Consider the following 25,824-nt stretch of genomic DNA (forward strand, 5'->3'; position numbering starts at 1 on the left):
AGACGCATTGGTGTCACTGTTTTTGGCCTTCAGTTCCATTCTCTTGCTTTTGTTCGATTTTCCGATCCTAGACAAATCCAACTTATAGGTCTGTAGATTGCCAATCGGCTCTGTCAAAGGAATTTTAGCAATATCCTTTGATTCCTCGATTGTGGTTTCCTTAGCATGAAATCTCTCTGGTAGAGATCTGAGCATCTCCTTAACAATCTTGGGTTCGAGAATGGTTTCCTCAAGATTAAAGGTTGAGTCCACTATGTCCTTGAGCTTGGTATAGAACTCATCAAATGACTCATCCTCCTTTATTTTGATCTCTTCAAAGCTTGTAGTGAGCCTTTGAAACTTCGAATTCTTGACAGCCTTGGTTCCTTCATAGGTTGTCTGAAGGATAATCCATGCTTCCTTCATAGTTTTTGTAAATGATATCTTCTTGAACTCCTCATTTGTGACCGCATTGAATAAAACATTCAATGCCCTACTATTGAAGTTTGCCGCCTTAATCTTAGCATCATCCCAATCAACCGGTGCTTCCTTCGCTTGGTCTACCCTATCTCCATAGCTTGCCAAACTTTCTCATCTAAGGACTGCAAGAAATCTCTCATGCGGACTTTTTAGTATGCATAGTTAGTGCCATCAAATAAAGGAGATACAATAAGGGACTGTCCTCTATCCATGACAACAGGGGTCAATGGATCACACAGCAAAGATTAAAACCTAATCAAAGTGTGCCCGCTCTGATACCACTTGATAAACCAAAAATATATTGACCCATTTGTGATGAATTAACTAATTAATTAGCCAAGTTTATTAATTAATCAGATTAACCTACAATATGCATGGCAGCACAAACAAATCACCAACTAAAATAAAATACAGCAAAAAATAAAGTTGATATGGTGATTTGTTTACAAATAGGGAAAACCTCCAAGGCAAAAACCTCATCGGGTGATTTTAAGATCACCACTCCCGAGAATCCACTATTATCATAACAAGCGGTTACAAGTAAAGGAATCCCAGTACCTTATACCAATCTACAGTTGAACCCTTACCCTAATACACAATTGGACTTATTCTGTAGTGACAATCTCTTCTTTTAATGCACGGCTCCCAGTACATGACTAACCAATAGATGCGTGGATCCTAGTATGCGACTTAATCACCAACTTGAGAAGGATGTTAGCTGCAAAGTTCTTCAGTTCATCAACACAATGAAGATCACGAAGTTACTTGGTCACAAAACCTAACGGCGTACAAATGTAGTAACTTTTTCAAGAGAAAGAAGAACTAGGGCAAATTAGGTTTCCTGTCATAATTTGTATGAACAACACTTTGCTTCACACTCATGCAACTGTGTCACCTTTTACGACTCTTAAAATAATCTTTATATATGTTTAGGGTTGTGAGAAAGGAAAACCTATACAGGTATTCACAAATTGGATGAAAATCAGAACTGAAAATTTGTTTTCCATAAATCTTGATAGATAGCTTATCTATTGAGCAGTTGTCAAGATTCGGGCTGAAACAGCTTTTTAAATCTCAATAGATACTAGCTGTCGAGTTTTAAAATCTAGCACTTCATTACTTGATTCTTGGACAGACTTGCATGGCTTTAACACTTGAACTTGAAACCTTGTTCCTTGAAGTATTAAACACATCCTAAATCAACCCAATTACAAGTAAAGTGCATTCTGTCAAAGGAATAACCAATTCTAAATTGACATATATTTTTAACATGAATCACATATGTCCTAACATGCAAGTACAAAATTATTCAACACTTTAAAATCAATACTACACCATCTCATATAAATTGTGAATCCAATATAATGAACTTTAGCTTAGGAAACAATTATTTTAATTCACAGGACCGACTCTCGTATAGGTTACTTAGGCAATTCCCTGACCCCTAAGTGATACAAAGCCCCCAAATCCTTGGTCTTATAACATAATATACCATACTTTTATAAATAGCAATCCAAATTACAGTATACCACACAGGAGGCTGCTAATGGAGGTCTCTGTCTCTTTCTTTTTAGTAAAATAATATAGTGGATGATTAGCGGAAATTCCGCTTTTATAAAATAACGTAAATGGAGAAAATTTCAAAGCCAAATACCACTCTTCTGGGACCATTTTTGCTTTTGGTACATGTGAGCATTGGATGAAATCATTGGAATTTGATGATAGTATTGTGTGTTACAAATAGGAGCAACTGAGGCATGAAATGGCGTCAGAGATCAAGAAATTAGTGCATGTTTTTTTTATTGATCTTGTAGACACTATCGGTGTTGATATATTGGGTTGGGAATCAAGCTCGACGTGGTGTTTTCGATGATAACATCATAATCTTATTGAGACTTCGGAACCTATGAATACACAGAAATTGAAGTTACTGTGGGGGAACAGGTCGGTTTGAAGGCCCAATGGGACTTGGCCCATCCAAGCAGCAGGAGGCCTTGTCATTGACAGAGAGGCCCAAGCCCAAATGAATACCTTAGGTAATTTGAGCTCAGCCCTAAGGACTAAGGAGCATAACTGGCAAGGAATATGACAAGATTATTAATCGAATTTTATTACATTAACTCAGTTAGCAAATAGGCTAGGTTAGCCTCAAGTCTGGTTGGAGGAAGTTATTGGCTTCCTTGAAGCATTTGTAACCAGTGAATTAGTTCATTAATACAGTTAATACTATTCTATCGAAAATATATAGCAGAATGATCTTTTCAAATTTCAGGAGGTACTAAACCGAAGGAACAAGGAAATACAGCAGAATGACCTTTAAATATCAAGTGCTACTAAACAGAAGATACAAGGGGAAGACTAATGTCCACCAAATTATCAAAAATCAACGACAGTCTTAGGTCTTAATAGAAGAGGAAATAAAACTAAATCCCCAGCTTTTATTCTCCACAAAGCAGACAATGCATCAGTACATCTATTCACTTTCCTAAACCAATGTTTGTCTTCTATGTGAGGGATTCCCCTCCAAAGCCACCTGCAATAATCCACAATAGAACTCAAACTTGGATAACTTTTAAACGCATTAGTGAGAGGAAACCACAACAATGGTAGTAATCTCTTTTCAGTTTGAAATAGCAAATACTAATCTCTTTTTACCTGTATCTTGAATTATTTGTTTATGATACTAATTCCCTCCAATAAGTTCTTTTCGAATTGAATGCAGCTCAACTATAACCGTACTGATGCTCATCCTTTCTCTAGGATATTCCATGGAACAGGCAACCCCAATTCCAAGTATCAAAATCAAGCATTCTTGAATTTTGGTACTTCCTTTTTGACCCTCATTGCGAGTTTCATTCATCACTGTCTCCTCATCCTCTCTTTCTTGAAGAAGAATGGGGTCTATAATGTGAATTATTTGTTCTGGCAAAGCTGCTTTAACAAATTCGTGAAGGTTTAAGTTATATTGGAGAGTGTTTTCATTTGGCCTTTTCCTAGTGAACATCTCTAACAACAATATACCATAGCTGTAAACATCATCGTATGTTGACATTTAATTTCCCAGACCATACTCTGCACTTGTACATTATATATACTGTAATATGAGCATGCTTTCATCCAAAAATTTGTTTGGGAGGGGGGGGTGCTACATAATCGTACAAATCTTAAATGATATTTTTCAATGACATGTAATTTAAAAAAAAAAAAAAAGGAAAAAAAAAAAAGACAAAGAAATGGACCATTTTGTTACAACACATATATCTCCTAACTATAATGCATCCTTATAAAACCATCTTTCATGCTCAAAACTATAGTAATAATTAATGGGAAAAAAGAGACAATTAAAATTAAGAAATGATAAAGATATTCATCTAGAGGAGTATAACCAATTGTTCCTCTTACCCCAATGGAGCTTGATTGATTAGAAGAAAAAGTTTGGGTATCATTGAGAAGGAACCTTGCCAGGCCAAAGTCACCTAAGTGTCCAATCAATTCATCATCGAGAACAGCATTGCTAGGCTTGAGGTCACAATGAACAATAGGTGTTTGGCAATGATTGTGAAGATAATCCAATGCATTAGCAGCATCAATGACGATATTCAATCTGTTAGGAAGACTCAAATTCCTTTTCTCCTCATGAGAATCATCTACTCTTGGTGTTGGATGCAACCACTCTTCTAGGTTACCATTTTCCATGAACTCATATACCAATGCTTTAAAATCATGACCTCTATAGTCAACACCTGAACATGTTGTGAGCACCTTTACAAGATTTCGATGTTTGACATATCTTAGTGCCTCACACTCAGCTTTGAAACTCTTAAAAGCTCCATGGCATGAAAGGTTGAGCACCTTGATAGCAACTATGTGTCAATCTTGATCAAGACTTCCTTTATACACTGACCCCAAGCTACCCACACCAATTAAATTAGTAGAAGAAAATACATGTGTAGCATTTAAGAGGCTTTGGAAAGATACATTCAATGGAAATTTTCTTGAATCACTTGAGGTATTTTCTTTCCTTTTCTTTCATAAAGAAGAAAGAAGTATAAGTGACAACCAAAATTACTCCAAGCAGCCCAAAAAATATAGAGATTATTAACTTCAACATAAGGGTCGACTTACTCTTCTTGGATTTTTCATGTTTGCATTTAGGAAGCTGAAATTTAGGAATACCCCCATAGAGCTTATCATTTCCCATAATGAAGGTTTCACTTTTGTTCTTCAAAATTCCTTCTATTGGTACCTCACTCTCAAAATGGTTGTGAGATAAATTTAGAAATTTAAAGTAGACAAAGTGCTCCAAAAAGATTGGAATTTGGCCTGACAAATTATTGTTAGAAAGATCTAATTCTTGAAGACCTCTTAATGATCCCAAAGACGGAGGAATGATCCCTTGGAAGAGGTTTCTTCCTATGTCTAAAAATTCAAACTTTATTCAGTAAACAAGACTTGTTGGAATTTTGCCAAACAATATGTTTTCAGAAATATTCAAATATTCTAGATTTTTTAAAATTCCGATTTCCATAGGAAGGACACCAATGAATTGGTTGCTAGACAAATCTAAAACAACCAGTGATAATGAGGGACCAATAGTTTGTGGGGATATAAAACCAATGAGATTGTTATTAGCAAGATTCAAAAGAAACAAATTTTAGCGCATGCCTAGAGTTAGAGGGATGTTGCCTTGAAGATCATTCTCATATAAATAAAAGTTTATCAACACAGTTAAATTTCCAAGAGATGATGGAATGTTCCCAAAGAAACTATTTTCAGCTAGATTTAAATCTTGTAAATTGTTAAGCTTTCCAATTTCAGAGGGGATATCACTTGATAATTTGTTTTGCCACATTTGGAGATCACCCAAGTTAATCAAGTTTCCTATTTTAGTAGGAATCTTTCCAGATATTTTGTTATTATCTAAATATAATGTGTCAAAAGTAGTTGAGAAATTGATAATGCATTAGGGTAACTCTCCCCCAAAGTTATTGGCATTTATAGCAAATGTAGTAATATAGGTGGCATTTGTCAAAGAACAGAGAAAACTCATGTCATTTGCCCCTCCATTTCCAAGATTGTCAAGGGTAATGCCAAAAAAAGTAATTTTGTATAGCTTCTCCAAAGAATGAACTTTCTCACTTAATTTATTATTGTTCAAAACAAGAGCATATAGGTTTGAGGCATTAGATATTGAATTAGGGATTGATCCAATAAATTGGTTGTTGGCAATGCTAAATCTTGCAATATTTGGTAGAGTGAAACCTATGTTTGACGGAAGACTCCCATGCATTTGGTTGTCTCCTATATCAAAGATTTTCAAAGAAGACAAATTGAAGATTGAGGGAGGAACTGTACCAGACAACCTATTTGAAGATAAAGTAAAAGACGAAAGTTTGGTGAATTGGCCACATGAATCAGGGATAGCTAGTCCCAACCAAGTTATTATCATAGGCACAAAACTCCTGTAGAGACGATAAGTATCCAAAAGAAAGCGGGATACTTCTTGTCAAATTATTATCGTAAATAGAAAAAATTCGGAGTTTTGACAAGATACCAAATATTGTAGGAATTTCTCTAGATAGAAGGTTGTAACTGACATGAAGGCCTTCGAGGTGGGTGCAACCAGATAAATTGCTATGAATTTTGCCACTAAGTGTGTTATTTTGCAATTGTAAGAATTGCAATTTGCACAAACGACCAATCTCTGGAGGGATTTCATTATGGAAGCTATTGTTTTGGAGGCCGGGTCAGATTTTTTTCAAGAACTTAAATTTCCAACATGTGGTGATATAAAGCCTACCAGTTTCGAAGATTGTAGGTCCAACACAATGACCCTTTGATGTCGACGACCACAAATAACCCCACTCCATCTGTAAAAGTGGATGCTGTGATTCCAAGAGCTCATAAGTCCAAGAGGATCATGAATGATCTTGGCTTTGAACTCAAGCAATATCAGATCACTTTGTTACCTTGTATTTTGGATTGTTAACTAAAAGAGCATTATAGGTGATCAACTATTTTTTTATTTTTTTTTAACATATTGATAATTGTGGATGAAAGGATTGAATTTGGATATCTCCGTTGAAAATGCTAAGAAGTGCCAATTAACCTATGATGCTCTTGGCAATGATTAAAAAATGATTCCATTATTTTTAGCCGACTTCATTTATCTCCTTGAAAGGTAATACTGCTATAGATATTATCAACATTTACCTGTGGACTTTTTTTATGTTACACCTTTGGTCATCTTCTCAAAGCGATTTTCCTACAACTTTATGTGCAACCGTTTATTAATTCTCTTCTATGGTTAAAATTATGCATCAAGCTTAAAAGGTTTAATCTACTGTGGGTATATACGCAGTAGGCAAAATTAGTCTCTGCATTATACATTCCCATAATCAATTCAAACTTGTCAAGAAAAATGAAAATAATAATAATAATAATAAATAGAAAGAAAAGGGACCTAGATGAGCAATTTTCTTTTTAGTGAATCCCCCATTTTCAAATGCACCGGGTCCAACTTATTATTGTCCAAAGCTATTGAAAGTGAAGTCTATTGAATCAGAAAAAGTCGAAGTTTCTGTAGCCAGAGACTTGGGGCAACATCTAGATGGACAGGTCTTTGGGTGGAGGATTTTTCTCTCTTGGCTGGAGGATTCCAAGGTAGGCTTTGGGTTGCTTTACTGAAAGCAAGCGGGTGGAAGTTTTGTAGCAAACCAATAGGTGAATTATGGATAACGAGGACAGGTATTCTGGGATTGAGATGATGCAATAGCTCTCAATGGTTGAGATTGAGAGCTAAAAAAGCAATTTCAATCTCAACCGTTAAATAAAATAAGTGAGAAAAAGTTAAAAAGTGAGAATAGTAAAAACTTTTTGTGAGAGAAATATGAGGTAACCTAGGTATTGCACCGGATCTAAATCTGGTCTTTTGCCATAAGTCCTTTCCTTCCGTCCTCGTGATCGATATTCACTATTTCTTTTTTAAGTTTTTTTTTATTTTTTTATTTTTTACAAATAATACAGTAATTGACAGTGTCCTTAGGCTTGTTATGAAAATTTTAAACATGCATGTAGTCCACGAATATAGTAGACTTATATATAGGATATATTATACCCTTTTTGTGGTTGGATCCAGTTGTAATTTAGTTTACAAACTTTCAATTGGTATATTTGTCCCTTATAGTTTGAATTAAAACGAAACCATTGATTCTGCTCAAATTAATAGATTTTGTATTTTTTGGGCAAATAAATTACTCATTTCCGATTTGATAACAATGAAGAGCTACGCATTCTGTTCGATTTTGTTATGCTTGGTACGAGTAATATATTGACTCAATCAACTTAATTTAGATTAAAAGGTCCATGTTTAATACAACTTTGTTCTAATGTGGGAAGTTGGAATCCATAGACCCAAAGCTATTCAAGTCTTCAAATCTTCATGAAAATAGACCTACTTCATGATAAAATTCACTCCTTGTTTCTTCTCATGCCATTTAAAATTTAAAATGATGGTGCTTCTTAGTTCTTAACATCACATTAGATTAGCATTTAACCGTCCCAAAATGTTTCTAGGCATAGATTAAAGGCGCCCTAGGAAGCGTTATCCAGTTTGATTTCTATGTAACACCTTTGGTCGTCTTCTCTAAGGATTTTCTCTACAACTTTATGTGCTACCATTTATTAATTCTCTTCTATGACTAAAATTATGCATGAGCTTGAAAGTGTTTAATCTATTGTGAATGTACATGCATTGGGCAAAATTTGTCCCTGCATCATACATTCCCATAATCAATTCAAACTTATTGCCACGATCACAAAAAAAAAAAAAAATTAAAGAAAAAGATGTACATTTTCAAATGCATTGGGACCAATTTATTATTGTCGATTCAGACATGGTGCAACGTCGAGATAGACAGGTCTTCCTGATCTCATCATTCTTCTTTGCTTAGCCATCGTAAGTTACAAGTTACAACGACTTAGACTTGGAATAATGGGCCAAATGGCTAAAAAGTCAGGATTGCTTGGCTTGCTCTCACTAGTTATCAATCAAACACAAGTGCGGAAGTTTGGTATAGAAAACATAGCACCATTAATAACAAGGACTAAAACATGAGGATGGATTAAGTTCCACTAAATTCTTTGTTTGTTATGAGTTCGAGTTAGCTCAATTGTTAAAAAATTTTATAATCGAATAAAAAATTTAGAGTTCAAAATCCCATCAACACTAAAAATTAATGGGTGTTTTAACTTAATGATAAGAGTAATTTTCAATAAGTGGTTATAGGTTGAAATCCCCTATTAATCAAAAACAAAACAAATTTGTTTGTTTGTTATCTTTTTAAAACTATTTCAATGGGAAGGAGGGTTAAACCCTAGTTAGACACATCAAGAGATACAGTGTAAACTCTTAATTAGTTAATACTTAATATTACATAATTTTTTAATTTTTTTATTGAATGCTTTTTTTTAGATGACTTTTTCTTTTATATAGTATTATGCTTACAAAATATATTGGTTTAAAAAATAATAATAATCTAATTTAAAATGTTTAAATTTCAATTTTTTATTTTAATATTATATACAAGATTGTGTTATGCACGGTAGTACATAACATCTTATTGATAAGTAATTTAGTATGTTTATTAAGAATAAAATACTCTATAATCCAATTATTGGATTTTCAAAATTCATCTAAAAATATTATTAAATAAAATAATGTTAACAAAGACTTAACATTAAAAAGTAATCAAAATTTTGGATTTCATTGATTTAAACAGAGGTTTGCTCCCTTAAAAAATATGAGGTTTGTTACTTCATAATAAGAGAAGTAAACTCAGCCGGATCCCACTCAAAAAATTTCTTAATAATATGAGGTTTGTCTTTAAAATTCTTAATAATATAAATTTCAATTTTTATTTTCTTTTAAAATTCTTTCCATTATACAACATCCCTTTTGAGTTGTTTTTCAATTTATAGATTATATTTGTCTTTTTTAATTTCAATTTACTCTTAATTTTTTTTTTTTTTTTTTTGAGAATCTACTCTTAAGTATTTAAACGATACACTTATATCAATTAAGTTAATATATTAATGATTTTATAAAGAGTTTTTTGTTTGTAAGTATATATTATATGCTTAAAGTTATGATTTTTTAATTATAGTATTAGTTAATAATTAACTTTCCTTATATATATATATATATATATATATATATATATATATATATTTAACTTTGTTTCCTATCTAAAATCCTCGTTATGCCATTGCTACTATTTAGTAGTATAACTTTTTATTTTTATTATTGACTTCAAAACTCAAAATTATTATTATTATTATTATTATTATTATTATTATTATTATTATTATTATTAATGTGTGTTTCAATTAGCTTAGTTGGTAAATCTCATGTCATCGAATAAGATTCGGAATATGAACTCTATCTACACCAAAAGCAGATTAGTATTTTTTTTTTTTTTGAGAAAAAACTAATTAGTGTCTTAACATAATGATAAGAGCAATCATCATAGAATGAACCCCATAAATTAGAAATATTACCATCTCAAAAAAAAAATATATATATATATATATATATTTACTTACTATTATTATTTTTTTGATAATGGTAATAATTAACAACTAAAATATAATTATTTGTGAGACTGCTACAAGATTTTTCTCAACTTTCTATTTGTTTTTTATATTACTCTGTTCTTCCATTGTATAATCGTTTAATTTCCAACAGGGGAGACTTTAATTGAGGGGTCAATATAACATATAAGGATACCACTTAGTCAAAAAATTTAAGCCAATGAGTTTTGGTCCAATTATACTATATTTAGCACTCCTTCTCATTAGTATACCACTAAAGTGAAGGTTCAAATAAACGTTCAGTAACCTTTTATAAAATATTTTTAGCATTTTTCCATTTCAAATCTTGCACAACTAATGAGAGAGAGAGAGAGAGAGAGAGAGAGAGAGAGAGAGAGAGAGAGAGAGAGAGAGAGAGAGAGAGAGAGAGAGAGAGAGAGAGAGAGAGAGAGAGAGAGAGAGAGATCATCTATATTCTCCATTGACTCGTAGATATCCTTGAAAATTTTCAATTTCCTTAATCTTTCACTAGAATCCTTATAGTGATGATTTTGAAGATGAACTTTCATAAATAGGGGGTGCTAGTGATGAAGGTGGAGTGGAAGCTTGTCTAGAACTTCATTCATCTGCTCATCTTCATTAAATAAAGGGAAACAAATGATATTTTTCATCTTTTTGAGTGCTCCAATTCCATATGCATTCTTCATCAAATTCCACATCCCAACTGATTTTTGGTGCTTGAATTTCACAACTTATAACCCTTAGAGCTTGGACCATACCAATAAACACATACTTCTTACTATAATTATCAAGCTTGAACCTTTCTTGATCTGGTACATGCACATATGCAATGCTTATAAACAAACATAAGTGAGAAATTGTAGGATTCTTTTTACTCCAAGCTTGCTATGTGGGGTTCTTCCTCGTACAATCCTTATGTGAGACAAAAATTGGACAAATAGACTGCATGAGTAGATTCATCCCAAACTTCTTGGGACATTCACATGCCCTTTAACATTCTTTTGGTCATGTTACCACTTACCACTATCTACCACATTTTGGTATTTGAGAAACACTTTCAAATAACCCAAATTATCAAAAAAAAAAATTGGTAACCCATGAAAATTAAAATGACTCCATCTAGTTGGAAAATGTTATTCTCACCACAAATCTATTAGCTCTAATACCATGTTTTTGAAGTTGGTGGGCCTTTACATAATCACATTCCCAAACACTAATACACCACATATAATGGAAGAGTCACAATCTCAAAGCACACCAAGGAAGATAGAATGAATGGAGAAGAGGATGGGAACTCTTTGTTTGGAATGGAGAAAAGCACGAGTATATATACTATACCATACAATCTTAACTTCCACCATATTAAATTAGATAATTTTTTAAAATTTTACTACTCCATAGAATAACCATTTTTATATAATTGAATCAGAGAGTTTCATATGACATATGGCATTTAGTTACATTTGGAGTGACATGAAGAAAACAAGAAATGATTCCCCTCTTCATATGTTTCCCTCTTTCTCCTTATTTTGAAGCAATAATCTAAATGATCATGGACGATTGGGGTTTCTACCAGGACCACCAAAATAAAATGAGTCTCCAGAATTTATGAGATTATAGCAATTGGGATTCGTAATGATTGTTTGATTGTTCCGAGGACCCGTGAGAGTTTTTGAACCATCAATAACATTGAGATTTTTGAAGAAACTAGCCTTGCCAAGCCCTTCTTCAGGGAAATGGCCACTGCCCATTTGTGTTTTGGTGTGCTGCCCATCTTGCATTAAGTTTATCACCTCTCCTCCCCATTGAACAGATGAAGCGCTATCAGACAGGATTGAGAATATGGAAGATGGCCAATATCCGAAGTCTCTATCCGCAATTTTCATCCACCAGTCTCCCTTTCCATTAATGTCCTACCTCATTGTACATGTCATGCAAATCAGTCTGTAATATTTTGCATGATAAATGAAGGTATGATTAATGAAAGAGGAAAAAAAAATGAATCTTTTTGTGTAGAACAACGTGGACACTTAAATTCACCGTCTTAAAAAATAAGTTAGGTAAAAATAAATTGTGCATAGAAAAAAAATTAAACCTTTAAATTTAAAAAGTTTAAAATTAAAATACATAAACCAAGAAATAAGAGTTTCAAATATACACTGTTACAACTAAAACGTAAGAAATTCAAACATATCTGTAACATTTGTTACTATGTGTATCCAATAAGTAAAAGTACTTGATAAAGTAATTAAATTGAAATATTGTACTACCTTCCAAACATAGAATTTGACTGAACTTTGGGTACCATCATAGTTGGAATAAGGGGTGACGGTTGCACCCGTCGCAATCTGGTTGTCGACTTGAACAAAGCCAGAGCACTTCAGATTGTAGCAACCTGTGTTTTGATATGAATCATCCTGCAGCGATGATAAAATAATAATAATAATAATAATAATAATAATAATAATGAATAAATAAATTAAATTAAATTATAAAAAAAGACGCTTTTCAAAACTGAAATAGTATATATAAACATCTTTCTTTAAAAAAATAGTATGTATAAACATGGCTAGTGCTGGCAGGGAAGTCAAATATTAAAACACGTACGGTCCAATACGTGAAGAGTCTAGTGTTGTTATCTCCATATAGAAATTCGTAGACCTGTTTTTCCACATAAAATAATTTTGTAAAAAAAAAAAAGGAAAATTATTAGTAATTAATTGTTTAGCAAGCGCCTAAAAGAAAAGATGATGATGATGAAATTATATATACCATCATGCCGGCTTCAATGGTATTAAGATCTTGACCATATTTACCAGCTGTCATCCAAAATTGAGACAAGCTGAACTCATTTGTTTCCTGGGTATTGGGATTCCACACGTTTATCTCTGCCATCATTCCATAGTACTTATCTCCTTGCTCAGTAAGCACTGCATACTAGAAACTCAACCATAAAAATAAAGGTCGTTAATGTCGATTTGAGTCCTTCATTATAGTAGATACCATTGAGCTCAAACCTATTAACAATATTGGCTAAAAAATTTGGACAAGGATTTGCTGCAAACATGTTTGTAGGAGTTGCTATAAATAGTGTTAGGTGTCAACATATGAAGCTAGCCAATATGTGTCCTAGGTAGTGGCGGAGCCAGGAATTTAGGTCAGGGGGGGCAAGATTAAAAGACAAGATTGGAAGTAAAAAATTAATCTAAAAAAATTAATCAATATTAATAACAAAATAAGTAAACAACTATATGATAATGTAATTGTCATACAGAATCTAACATAAAATGTAAACTTTAATTTATTTTTTCACACCTGGCTTATTTTACTCAATTGCCCTCGACGATTTTTCATATATTGAAACCGCTGCATAATTTCTTCACACTCAATAGTCTTGAATACATCTTTCTCAATATATGTGACTAAGCAATCATTCATCCACTGATCTCCTATTCGATTGTGTAATCGATTTTTAATTATGTTCATTGCTGAAAAAGCTCTTTCAACAGTAGCTGTTGCAATTGGTAAGATCAATGCCAAAGTCACTAATAAGTAAACCAATGGATATGTAACATTCTTTTCATTTCTACCATCTTTTCAACAAGCTGTCCAATTCCTTTAAGTGCTGAAAACTCTTCAGAGGACCGCATGTCATGGATGTATGTCTCAAGTTGGTTATCCAAGAAAGAAACTTGAACTGTTGAAAAATCACTTGGATAAAACTGAGCAAGCCGAATTAATTTCTCCTTGTTGAATGCTGAAAATAAGTTGTTTGGGTTCAAACACGCAACATAAAGTAATAATTCAGAATTTTCAAAATGACTATTGAGTTCCTGAAGTTGCATATCTATAACAGTATAAAAAAGCTCCACTTGATAATGATGTGAATTTTTCATGTTTTGAGCTTTTCGTCGTGGCCGAGGTTGATAAAAATCATCCATATCAGGAACATCAATATTATTTTTTGCACATAATGCAGAAACCTCCTCTAGCAAAGAGTTCCACCCATCATCTCTCATGACCTGTAAACGTTGCTTTGAAATGTCAACCAACTTCATAGCATTCACAATATCTTGATTTTTTCATTGTAATGCTTGTGACAACTCATCACTTATGCCAAGCACACCTTTCATCAAATGTAAATCAAACACGAATTCAAATGTTTGGAGTAAACCAATTAAGATATTTGCTTCTGCTCTTTGACAGAATCTAAACCATCTTCTATAATAGTTTCAATCACATCAATTATAGAAGAAAACATGTGAATAATATTAACAAGTGCACCATAATGAGAACTCCAACGTGTATCTCCAGGTCTTTTTAGACTCATTTCTTGATTCAAGCCACGACTAGTTGAAATTTCATTATTTTTTAGTGCTTCTATAACTTCAACATTACGTTTTTCACGAAGAATATCATGACGTTTGCATAATGCTCCAACAATATTGAATACCTTTGCAACTAAGTTAAAAAAGGTTGCAATCTGGATGTGATTTTTTGCTACTGCAACTAATGTTAGTTGAAGGTGATGTGCAAAGCAATGGACATAATAGGCAGAAGGATTATCTTTCAAAATAAGAGTTTTTAGTCCATTTAACTCACCTCGCATGTTGTTTGCCCCGTTGTAGCCTTGTCCCCGCAATCTACTAATGCTTAAGCTATGTTTATTAAATACCTCCTCAATTGCACTCTTTAGTGTCACTGCTGATGTATTATTAAAATGTGTAATGCCTAAAAAGCACTCATTCACATGTCCCAGTTTGTCCACATAGCGCAAAGCAATTGCCATTTGTTCTTTAGTAGACATATCACATGATTCATCAACTATAATAGCAAATAATGAGTCTCCAATATCTTTAATAATAGCATTTATTGTCTCAACGGCTGCAGCATTTGCTATTTCTTTTTGGATATCAGGAGAGGTCATTTGATGATTTTCAGGAGCATTTTTGAGAACTGCCTTATCAATTTCTTCATTGTGATTTGCAAGAAACCGTAATAATTCAAGAAAATTTCCTTGATTATTGGAGTCTTTAGATTCATCATGGCCACGAAATACTAATCCTTGCCGTTGTAAAAAACAAATACAATCCACTGATGCATTCAAACGAGTTCGATATTCCCTTTTCTCAACATCCGATTGCTTGTTTATAACTGTTTGAATACTTTGTCTCTGGTTTAACAAAGCTTCACATTTTCTTTGAGCTATATTATGTGCATTGTTGTGGTCCCCAACGTGATTCTGTAATTTCTCCTTCTTTTCCCAATTTCTGAATCCTTCAGTAACAAATGAGTCTCCCCCTCCTTGATCACCAGTATCAGGTCGAAATAGATAACAAAATAGACAATATGCAGCATCTTTCGTAATGCTATATTCCAACCAACTAGGATAGTCTTTGAACCACACTGGATTAAATCGACGCTTTGTTTTGCCAAATTGACTTTGTGGAAAATCATGATCAACTGGTTGACAAGGTTTATTTTGTAGATAATGCCTTCTAATTTGATCTCTTTCATTAGGATGATAGTTACAAATTTTTATTCTTAAACCAGGATCCGTGGGAAGACTTGCAACATCCACTTCGATACGAGTTCGTTTAGGATTTGATCCGGACTCATTATTATGATCAGGATTCTCCATAATCTCAATTAACTACAAATATATATGTCATATCATTAAAATAAAGAAAAAAAAATTACAATCTATGATTAAGAATAATCAAATGAAGAGATCATTATAAATACAAATAGTTTAAACATATAATTTGAATTATAAATTTATGGTTAAGAATAGTCAAATTGAGAGATCCATCTAAATATAAACAGTTTAAACATATAATTTGATTCTTTAAAAAAAATAAATAAATAAATAAATCAAAGCAAAAGAATTAAGAGTATGCATACCTATAAATATTTGAATGTAACTTAAAAACCCAACTTGAATGCTTTTAAAAACTGCACAGCAACTCTGAGATCCAAAGAAAGAGACTGGATTGAAAAGAAATTTTTTTGTTGTGATGGGAGGCGTGCCTTGTTTGCATTATATATATATATTTTTTTCAGAGTTCTACTGACTTCTAATCCTGGTAGGTGTAGCAAAGTTGTTATAGAGATCATTAGAATTGTACTACTTCTAGTGGTAGAAGCCTACTACTACTAGGAAAGTTGGAAAGGTTTTATCACTTCTGTCCAAAAAAAAAAAAGAAGGAAAGCTGGAAAGAAAAGGTAACGTGAATAACTTAATTGAGATCTTTTTTTTTTTTTTTTTTGTCTTTTGTGTAGGGGGGGCAAATATGGTATTTCCTAGTGAAAACATTTGAAATTTCAGGGGGCACCTGCCACCCCTCGCCCCCCCCCCCCCCCCCCCCCCCGGTCCTAGGTTATGTGCTTGTCACATGACCAACCAAAGTCTCCAAATTCCCTTAACCACATATAACACTTAACTTAAACCCAAGTTAAACAAAACCCATCCATTAATTTCTTTACCGATCCCCTGACTCAATATGTATGCACAAGGCTTAGATCCGATTATTTAGGAAAAAAGAAGAAGACATCCAAGAACTTGTATATTTGCAAACCCACAAAAGATTTAGAACTTTAGATCAAAGCAAAGCCAACCAAGAAAGACTATATTCTTTAGAATGTTGTGTGTTGGGTTGAATTTATTTTGGTAGTGAGAGTGTGCAGGTGTTGGTGGAGAGTTGGTTCAAGTAAAAGTGTGAGAGGAATATATTGCTTTGCTTGAAGAGTTGGGTAAAATAAAATCATGAGATCAATTAATTAATAGATGTTTTGCTTTGCTTGGAGAGTTGGGATATTTTGCTTTGCTCAGAGGCTAAGATCATGAGAGACATAATAAAGAGAATGAGTAAGAAAGGTTCTCGCTGCCAAAAGACAGTGGTGAACAGTGGGGGAGTGAGAGAGAGGGACCGACAAATAGAGAGATGGTTGGGTTATATTTTAGTTGGGTTGGTTAAGAGAGAGAGAGAGAGAGAGAGAGAGAGAGAGGGGAGTTGATGCTAGATGGTTAAAGCTACCTATGGTTAAGGAAATTTGGAAAATTTGGCTGGTCATGTGACAAGCACATGACCCAAGACACATGTTGGCTTCATAAGTTGACACCTAATACTATATGTAGCAACTCCTACAGACATGTTTGTAGCAAATCCTTGTCCTACAATTAAATAGTGCCTCATGGATAACTTCACCGGCACTATATTGAGCACTAGGGATGGAACGGTGTTTTTTCCTTCCATAATTTGCTGCAGAGCCTGCCCTTAATAAATCTTCTTCTTTAGTTCTTCTTATGGGAATGGTTCCTTCTGGGCACCTTCCATTCAAGTGCCATAGCTGAGTAAATTTGGGCTCGGAGTTTGAAGAGACGTCGTTGCTCTCATCGATTGAAATTCCTTCTGGGTAAGAACTTGGTCTCATCTATTGCATTTGGTATAGATACCGATGCAAACCCAGCCCATACCATACATACAATAAGTATCAAATTATTTGTGATACCAAATGAAATTTACTTAATTAAACTAGTTACTTGTATTGTGTGATTTTTTAACAAAGGATGATCAAAAGCTGGTTGCTTGTTGATATCTACGCAGTCAATTATATCTCCATCTGGGCTCTGTATCAGATACATTTTCTCATCACACATACATAGATATTAGTCTAAATTCACAGTGTTGTAATAAAATTACCCTGGTATTGTACATGGGACTTATGAAAAAACCATAACCCACAAAAGTGAATGACTCTTCTGAGACTAAAGCTGAAAATACAATATAGAACACAAACATGTTATATGAAGTGATTAATAACCTCAATGGATTTAAGAGCAGGCTTGTTAAGGCACTTCAATTGCTGCTGAATCTCCAGTTTCTGTTTCTTATCGAATATGTGTTAGTGTTTCTATTTCCAAATGATGACATTGGTATGAGAAAGAACAGGCAGGATGTCATCTTTACTGCCCTCGTCCACCTCCTCCCACTTCCACATGGCAGAGCCATGAGTGACTAGCTAATATTCGAATCAAGTGGCGGATTTGTGTGTGGTATACAGAGATGTAATAGCTAGCTTTGGTCGTCCCTTTGCAATACTTAAACATATATATATATATATACACACACACACACACACACACACACAAACTTCTATAGAAAGGATCACCCTATTTTTCACGTTATAAGTACAAACTTCCTATTTAATTTCCTATTGACTACTGCGATTCTTTTGTTTCTTTGTCATTTTGCTGGACCACTGGACGATTCCAAAATAGACTTTTGCCTTGTTGAAAGCTAGCTGGTGGAAGTGATGGGTGTCTAATAAATGACTCTAATCTATGACTTAACAAGGAGTTAGTATAGATCTTCTGCCGTGATCTTCTGCCGTGATTTACAAGGAGTGACGACCAAAGGTGTTACACAGACTTTTTCCTTCCGGTTTGGTTTTCTATGTAACACCTTTGGTCGTCTTCTATCTAAGAATTTTTCCTACAACTTTCTGTCCTAGGGTTTATTAATTCTCTTCTGTGGTAAAATTCTGCATCAAACTTAAAAGCTTAATCTGTAATTTTTTAATATAAAGAAATGCAACATCATTTAAAAAATACCAAGTCATTATTTTGTTAGTCATGTAAGCAATACCAATAACGGAAGTTAACGAAAGGACTTATACGGCTCATTATGAAAATTTGAGGGACTAATTGTGCTTACTTGAAACTTGAGAGACCAATTACGCACTCAAGATAAATTTCAAGAACTAATAGTGTAGTTTCGCCATATTAATTCTCCCCTGTGATTAAAATTATGCATAAAGCTTTAAAAGTTTAATGTGTAATTTTTTAATAAATGCCACGTTACTTAAAAAATGCTAAGTCATTATTTCGTTAGTCACATAAGCAATACCAATAACGGAAGTTAATATGGCTCATTTTGAAAATTTGAGGCACCAATCGTACTCACTTGAAATTTGATGAACCAATTGCGCACATAAAATAAACTTCAAGAACTAATAATGTAGTTTTGCCTTGTTAATTCTCCTCTGTTATTAAAATTATGCATGAAGTCTATTGAATCCGAAAAAAAGTTGAAGTTTCTGTAGCCAAAGACTTGGGACAACATTGAGTAGGACAGGTCTTCGCAGTCCCATCATTTTTATTTTCTTGCCATGCCATTACAACGACGAAGACTAGAAATGGCTTGAATTAATGTTAGAACTTAGGATGACTAAGAAATCGGGAATGCTTGGCTATTAGCATGGATCAAGTTGATAATTGATAGTTACGGGGGAGGGACAACATCAAGAGGTATCAATTAAGTTATAAAACTTCTTCTGATCACTAACTCTTTGTTAATATTACATTATCTCTTTACACTATTCATGCTTACAAAATATCAAGAATTTAAAAAATGATAATTATCTGATTTATAAAAGGGTTAAATTTCTATCTTTTTTATTATACACAAAAATGAGTTTATGAATTGAGTAGTACATAACATCAAATTGATAAGAAAGTTCTATAACGGTACTACATTTATAAGTTTATCCTCCCTTCCCTAAGATATGCCATCTTGACTTCAACAAACAAAAAATCTTTCTTACTCAGATAGATCCACTTAAATACATAAAAAAATAGAAATAAAAAACTAAATGTTATGAGTGATATATATATATATATATATATAAACAAAAAATAATAACGTATAAGTTTTATATAGAGTAAGAACACCTATAGACGTACATGATTTTTTAATTTTTATTCTCTTTAAAACAAATTTCATAATAAAACAACATTATTTTTATGTTTGATTTGTTTTTTGACAATTCAATAATCAGAGAGAAGGGGGGGGGGGGGGGGTGGAGTGGATTTGAACCCTTAATGTGACTCCGTTGGAAACACAAAAGGATGTCAACTAGTTGAACAAAACACTCTTGGCAGCTATATTTGAATTTATTAGTTATATTCTATTCAAGTCTCAATTTACTCTTATGTATTCAAATTACATATTTAACTTAATATTTTATATTAATATATTAATGATTTTATATATATATATATATATATATATATATACACATATATATAATACCTATAGTTGTTTGAGATGATGAAGTTACATTAACATATGTAAATTATAAAGTTCCAAATGAACTTATATTTAGATGGATTACAATTTATATTCAAACTATACCTTGTACAACAATTAAATATAATTTAATAATTCCATAGTAAGGGTGAGAGGATTTGAACATGGATGGGTTCATCGGAAACACCAAGAGATTCCAAACAGTTTTATTTATTTATTATTTTTTAAGAAGAATATGCCAATTAGTTGAGATAAAAAACTTTTAACAAGTTTTCATAAAAAAATTTCTAAAATGGTTTGTTAACGTATGCCCTTAGGGCATATGTTAGTAAAACCCTCATTATAAGTATTTTAGAAAATGATGCTAAGGTTAGGATTTTTCACCCTTGGTTGGAGGATTCCAAAATAGACTTTGGGTTCCTTTATTGAAAGCAAGCTGGTGGAAGATGGAAGTGATGAGTGATAGGCCAAAAATGTATTGACCCCTTATGATAAATTAATTGATTAATTAGAAAAGTTTATTAATTAATCAAATTAACATGCAAACGCGTGGTAGCACAAACAAATCACCAATAAACTAAAGTATGCAGCGGAAACTAAATTGACACAGCGATTTGTTTAGGAATGAGAAAAACCAACACGGCAAAAACCCCACCAGGTGATTTTAAGGTCACCACTCCCGATAATCCACTATTATCAAAACAAGTGATTACAAGTAAAGGAATCCTAGTACCTTATACCAACCTACAGTTGAACCCTTACCCCAATACCCAATTAGACTTGTTCTGTAGTGACAATCACTCCTTTCAATGCATGGCTCCCAGTACATGACTAACCAATTGCGCGGATCCCTATACGGAACTTCAATCACCAACTAGAGAAAAATGTTGGCTGCAAAGTTCTTTCGTTCTTCAACACATGAAGATCTTGAAGTTGCTTGGTCACAAAACCCTATGGTATACAAACACAGCAGCTTCTCAAGAACTAGCGCAAACTTGGTTTCCGGTCACACTTGATGAATTATGCTTTTGTGCAATTGTGCTCTTGGCTGTGTAACCTGATACAACCCTTAAAATAATCATTTTATATGTCTAGGGTTGTGGGAAAAGAAAAAAGAAAGCCCAAACATTTAATCACGAATTGGAGGAAAAACAGACTCGAAAATTTGAATTTCATAAACCTTGACAACTACCCTATCTGTTGAGTTGCTGTCGAACGACGGGCTAGAACAGCTCTTCAAGACTCGATAGATGCTAACTGTCGAGCTTTAATGAATAACACTTCTCACACTTAAAGCTTGGACAGATTTGCATGGCTTTAACACTTGGTCTTGAAACAAGGTTTCTTGAAGCATTAAACACATCCTAGATCTATCCAAATACAAGTAAAGTGTGTTTTGCCAAAGGATTAGCCAATTACATAAAATAGTGACATATGTCCTAACATTGAATCACATATGTCCTAAAAATGAGTATCTAACAAGGACAGGTCTTCTGCCATATTAGTCCTTTCCTTTTTTCCTCATGATAGATGGATTAGGATCCAGTGTAATACCTAAGTGTTGGGTTAAAATGAATTGATCCCTTGAAAATTAATTAATTACCCAAGTCAATTAATTAGTCAAATTACATGCAATAGCGTGGTAACACAATAAATCACCAAATAACTAAATGCAACAGAAACTAAATTTGACATAGGTGATTTGTTTACGAATGGAGAAAACCACCGAGGCAAAACCCCACCAGGTGAATTTAAGGTCACCACTCCTGAGAATCCACTATTATTAATCACAAGGTTACAAGTATAAGGAATCTTACCAAACCCTATGGCCTATCCCGAAATACCAACCTATAGTTGAACCTTTACCCCAATACCCAATTGGACTTGTATTGTAACAACAATCTCTCTGTTCAATGCACAAATCCCAGTACGTGACTGTTGACGCTAGGCCTCAATCGATAACAGAAAAACCGCCGCTGCCGTGCCTTCGTCCGACCACCCACCGGGGCGATGCTCCCGCACGAAGGGCCCCATTGGAAGGCCCCTCTCGATAATGATTGTGTGTGTTCACACGAAGCTTCGGGTGCTCTCTCTCTCTCTCGATGGAGGAAGGTAGGTCTACCTTTGGCGTTATGGTAGGAATTTGGGCCAAATTTTAAGGGATTACCAAAGATGAGTGAAGTCACCACCAATCATTGGGTTTTTCTAAGTTGTGATTAGTCACCTGTTTCTAATTGATTTTATTACCAATCCTAGGCTAAGAAAAAGGTCAATTTTCCTAATCTAAAGTGGATGGCAAAAAATCTTGATTCTTGAGTCCGGAAGTTTGGTTACGTGTGGGGAAGGTGTTAGGCACCCCACATCGCCTGTCCAAGGACAGTCATTTGTTTTAATAAAACCATAATTTTCAGAGATTGGCAGTAAAAATATGATTTTGGCATCGGCTTTCAGGGCTTAACATACATGGGGCTTCGAGGTTTGGCTTTTGAATGGGTGTGGTCCCAATCTATAATTTCCTAAGGCATTCGAGGAAAATACCAGATTTCCACGTCGAAAACTTGATGACATGTCACCTTGCTTTCATTGCAAAAATTAGGCATCGTTTGCCTTAGGTGACATGGACTGTGCCAATCACACCGAAAGGGGCAAGCAGGTATATAAATACACATAAATCATGCACAATGCAAGCACACAGAGCAGGAAAGTAAATGCCTACATCCCTAGAGCATGGCCTAAACTATAAGTGCATGAAAATAAACAAGGATTGCCATACTCTAGAAATGAGGACGAATCGTACACGGCACGATATACCTAATACAAATCGTCCAAGAGAGAAATGGGGGAGGAAGGAAAGGAGGTTTAAAAGAGTACATAACCAAAAGGGATGAACTAGACTCCTAAACCTACTGAACATAGCCGCTTGGCTCAAATCTACATACTTGACTCCGTTCCCTTTTTGCTTGTGCCTGGGAGGCCGTGTCGTAGCTCCAAGTTTCCTCGCTCCATGTGTCTACATGAAAAAGGCAAAGATAAGAAACCAGCAAACAAGCAATGGAAGGGAAAGATGCAACGAGTATACAAGAGAGGCACAAAGCGATAAGCATGATAGACATAGTAAGCATACAATGTGATGGGAGACATGACGAACAAAGATAAGCATACAAACGAGAAAGCAAGCGGACAAGAAAGCAAACAAGCAAAAGGCAAACAAAAGGTGGTGTCCGTGAGGGACAAATGTAGTTTTGGATCGAATGTCCATAGCTTCATTGTGTTGAAATATGGAGGACACACTAGCAAGCAAGACTCATGCATGGACATGTAAGCAAGAGTGTAAAGATGCAAAGAAAGCCAATGGGTGGTGCAAACAAGCATGGCAAGTATGTCATCGCATGGAGCAGAAAATGGGAAAGGTATGCATAGAGCAACCCGGCGTTCGGAGACGTATCCTGAGTGGTTACATTGAAACAAGGCCTTATTGGCATTGGATGTAGCAACACATCCTCAAACCCGCTAAGGGTGTCAAGAATGGCAAAGCCTGAAACTAGAGAGGCTAACACAAGCATAAAGCATAAAAGCAAGTAAGCAGAGATGAGGACCAAGACCATAGGGTCGAGATCGGATCTAGACCAATAGGCCAGAATGCATGAAAGAAAGATAGAGTGACAAAAGGGCTATAATAGCACATGGCATGACAAGCATGGCCTAGGTCTAGGCACACAAACATGGCATGGAGTGCACAAACATATGGAAGAAAGCCTAAAGCATGTAGAGATCATAAATCTAAGCACACAAGCATGTGAACCATAGATCGAGACATATAGGCATAGAAACATGCATGTAAACATGTAGATCTTAGCACATAAACATGGAAGAACGTGAATCCAAGTGTAAGATTGTGAAGACAAGGATCTAACCCTATAGCATGGCAAAATAGGCATAAACACATAAATCCAAGCAAGGCATAGCCAAAATATCATACAAACATGTGAGCATGTAACCTAAACATCAACATAGAACAAAAAGATGAACAAAGGATGGGAAAACATGGCATAAAACATAAACATGTAGATCGAGACAACTAGCATGTGAACAAGCATAGAAAGAACATGGATCTAGCCAAACAACACATGGGAAAGATAGATCTAGGCACAAGCATATAGCACAAAGCATAAAGCACATAGATCGAGACAAATATCATGTGAGCAAGCATAAAAGAAAATGGACATGTTGTGCATAATGCGACAACCTTTAAAATAAGCCTTATATATGTCTAGGGTTATACATAAGCATATGCGTCTAATCAGATTTGGAAAGTCTGATTTTATAATTCTCGACTGATACAACTTGTGTTGAGCTTCTGTCAAGCTTCAACATTAAATCTCAATAAAAAGGATTATGTCGAGATTTCTATCGAGCTTTAATGAACAACACTGCCTTCACTTGTTTCTTGGTCAGACTTGCATGACTTCAATACTCAACTTGAACACTTGTTTTTTGAAGTACTAAACCCATCCTAGATCTACCCAATTACAAGTAAAGTGCGTTTTGTCAAAGGATTAGCCAATTACATAAAATATGTCCTAACAATCTCCTCATTTGACAATCCTTGAAAAAACCACAACAAAACAAATAATTATGAGAGAAGTTTTAAATCACTCAACTCATAACCACTTGTTGAAATACAACATAAATCTAACCCTAACAAAAACTGTTGAAAACTTTGCAAGAAAAGAGTTCATGGCATGGTAGACTTTTACAACCTGTCTTTCTGAAACACTTAAACAAGACTCATTAATGCATCATATGTGAAACAGAAATAAAGATTGCATACATAAAGAAACATGTATATAAAGAGAGAAAAGAAACAACACATGTAGAGATAGGTGAAGAAAAATATACATCATCATATATATGAAAATAAAGTACAATGTATGTCATAAATGGTCACAAGTCTAGTATACAAGAGGCTAATGTAAAAAGATAAAGAAGAAAATACATGTAAACCTCACTACATCCCTCAAAAACTATAAACACACTCCCCCTAACAAAAAATGTCCTATACTAACTCTCCTCTCTAAACAAGACTACTTTTAAACCAAAACTACTTTCCCTTTTTGTCAAGAATGACAAAAGGTAAGTCACTGAGAGGGCGTCATCTCGTCCTCACCAAAAGAGCTAGCATCATCCTCATCATCACCATCTGAGGCCTCTGGAGAAGGGGCAAAGCCATCCATACGACCAACTCTAGTGTTCATCTGACACATCTCATTGGTGACATAGTCAAGACGACCACCAAAGTCAGCCTCCATCCGCTGAAGCTACGCTATAATGGCCTCTAGAGTCACTCCACCAATTGCGGAGGTAGAAGGAGTCGAAGAAGAAGGAATAGCAAAAGCTGCAGTATCAGTCATCTCCACATGTGGCCGCTTTGGACGAAGCAGGGCCTCGCTCCGCCGAACAGTATCGGCTTTGATGGCACCTATAGTAGTGAAGAAAGGAGAGGAAGGAATATCAATGGAGAAGTGTCGAAGGATCCATGTGACAGCCAAAGGAAAGATGAGCTTATCACGGGTGGCAGTATCCTAATACACATCTAGAATGGATGTGATGAAGTGAGAGGGAAAATTTATAGAGAGATCCTTCAAAAAGGGAAGAAGGAAAT

At 34.4% G+C, this 25,824-nt stretch overlaps 1 pseudogene; it reads right to left on the reverse strand.

Moving 5' to 3' along the window:
* Positions 1 to 13,380: 13,380 nt before the first annotated feature.
* Positions 13,381 to 25,471, reverse strand: LOC142616827 (uncharacterized; annotated as a pseudogene).
* Between the last annotated feature and the right edge of the window lie 353 nt (positions 25,472 to 25,824).

Source organism: Castanea sativa, chromosome 11, assembly GCF_040712315.1.
Source record: "Castanea sativa cultivar Marrone di Chiusa Pesio chromosome 11, ASM4071231v1".
In the NCBI taxonomy this organism is placed as follows: Eukaryota; Viridiplantae; Streptophyta; class Magnoliopsida; order Fagales; family Fagaceae; genus Castanea; species Castanea sativa.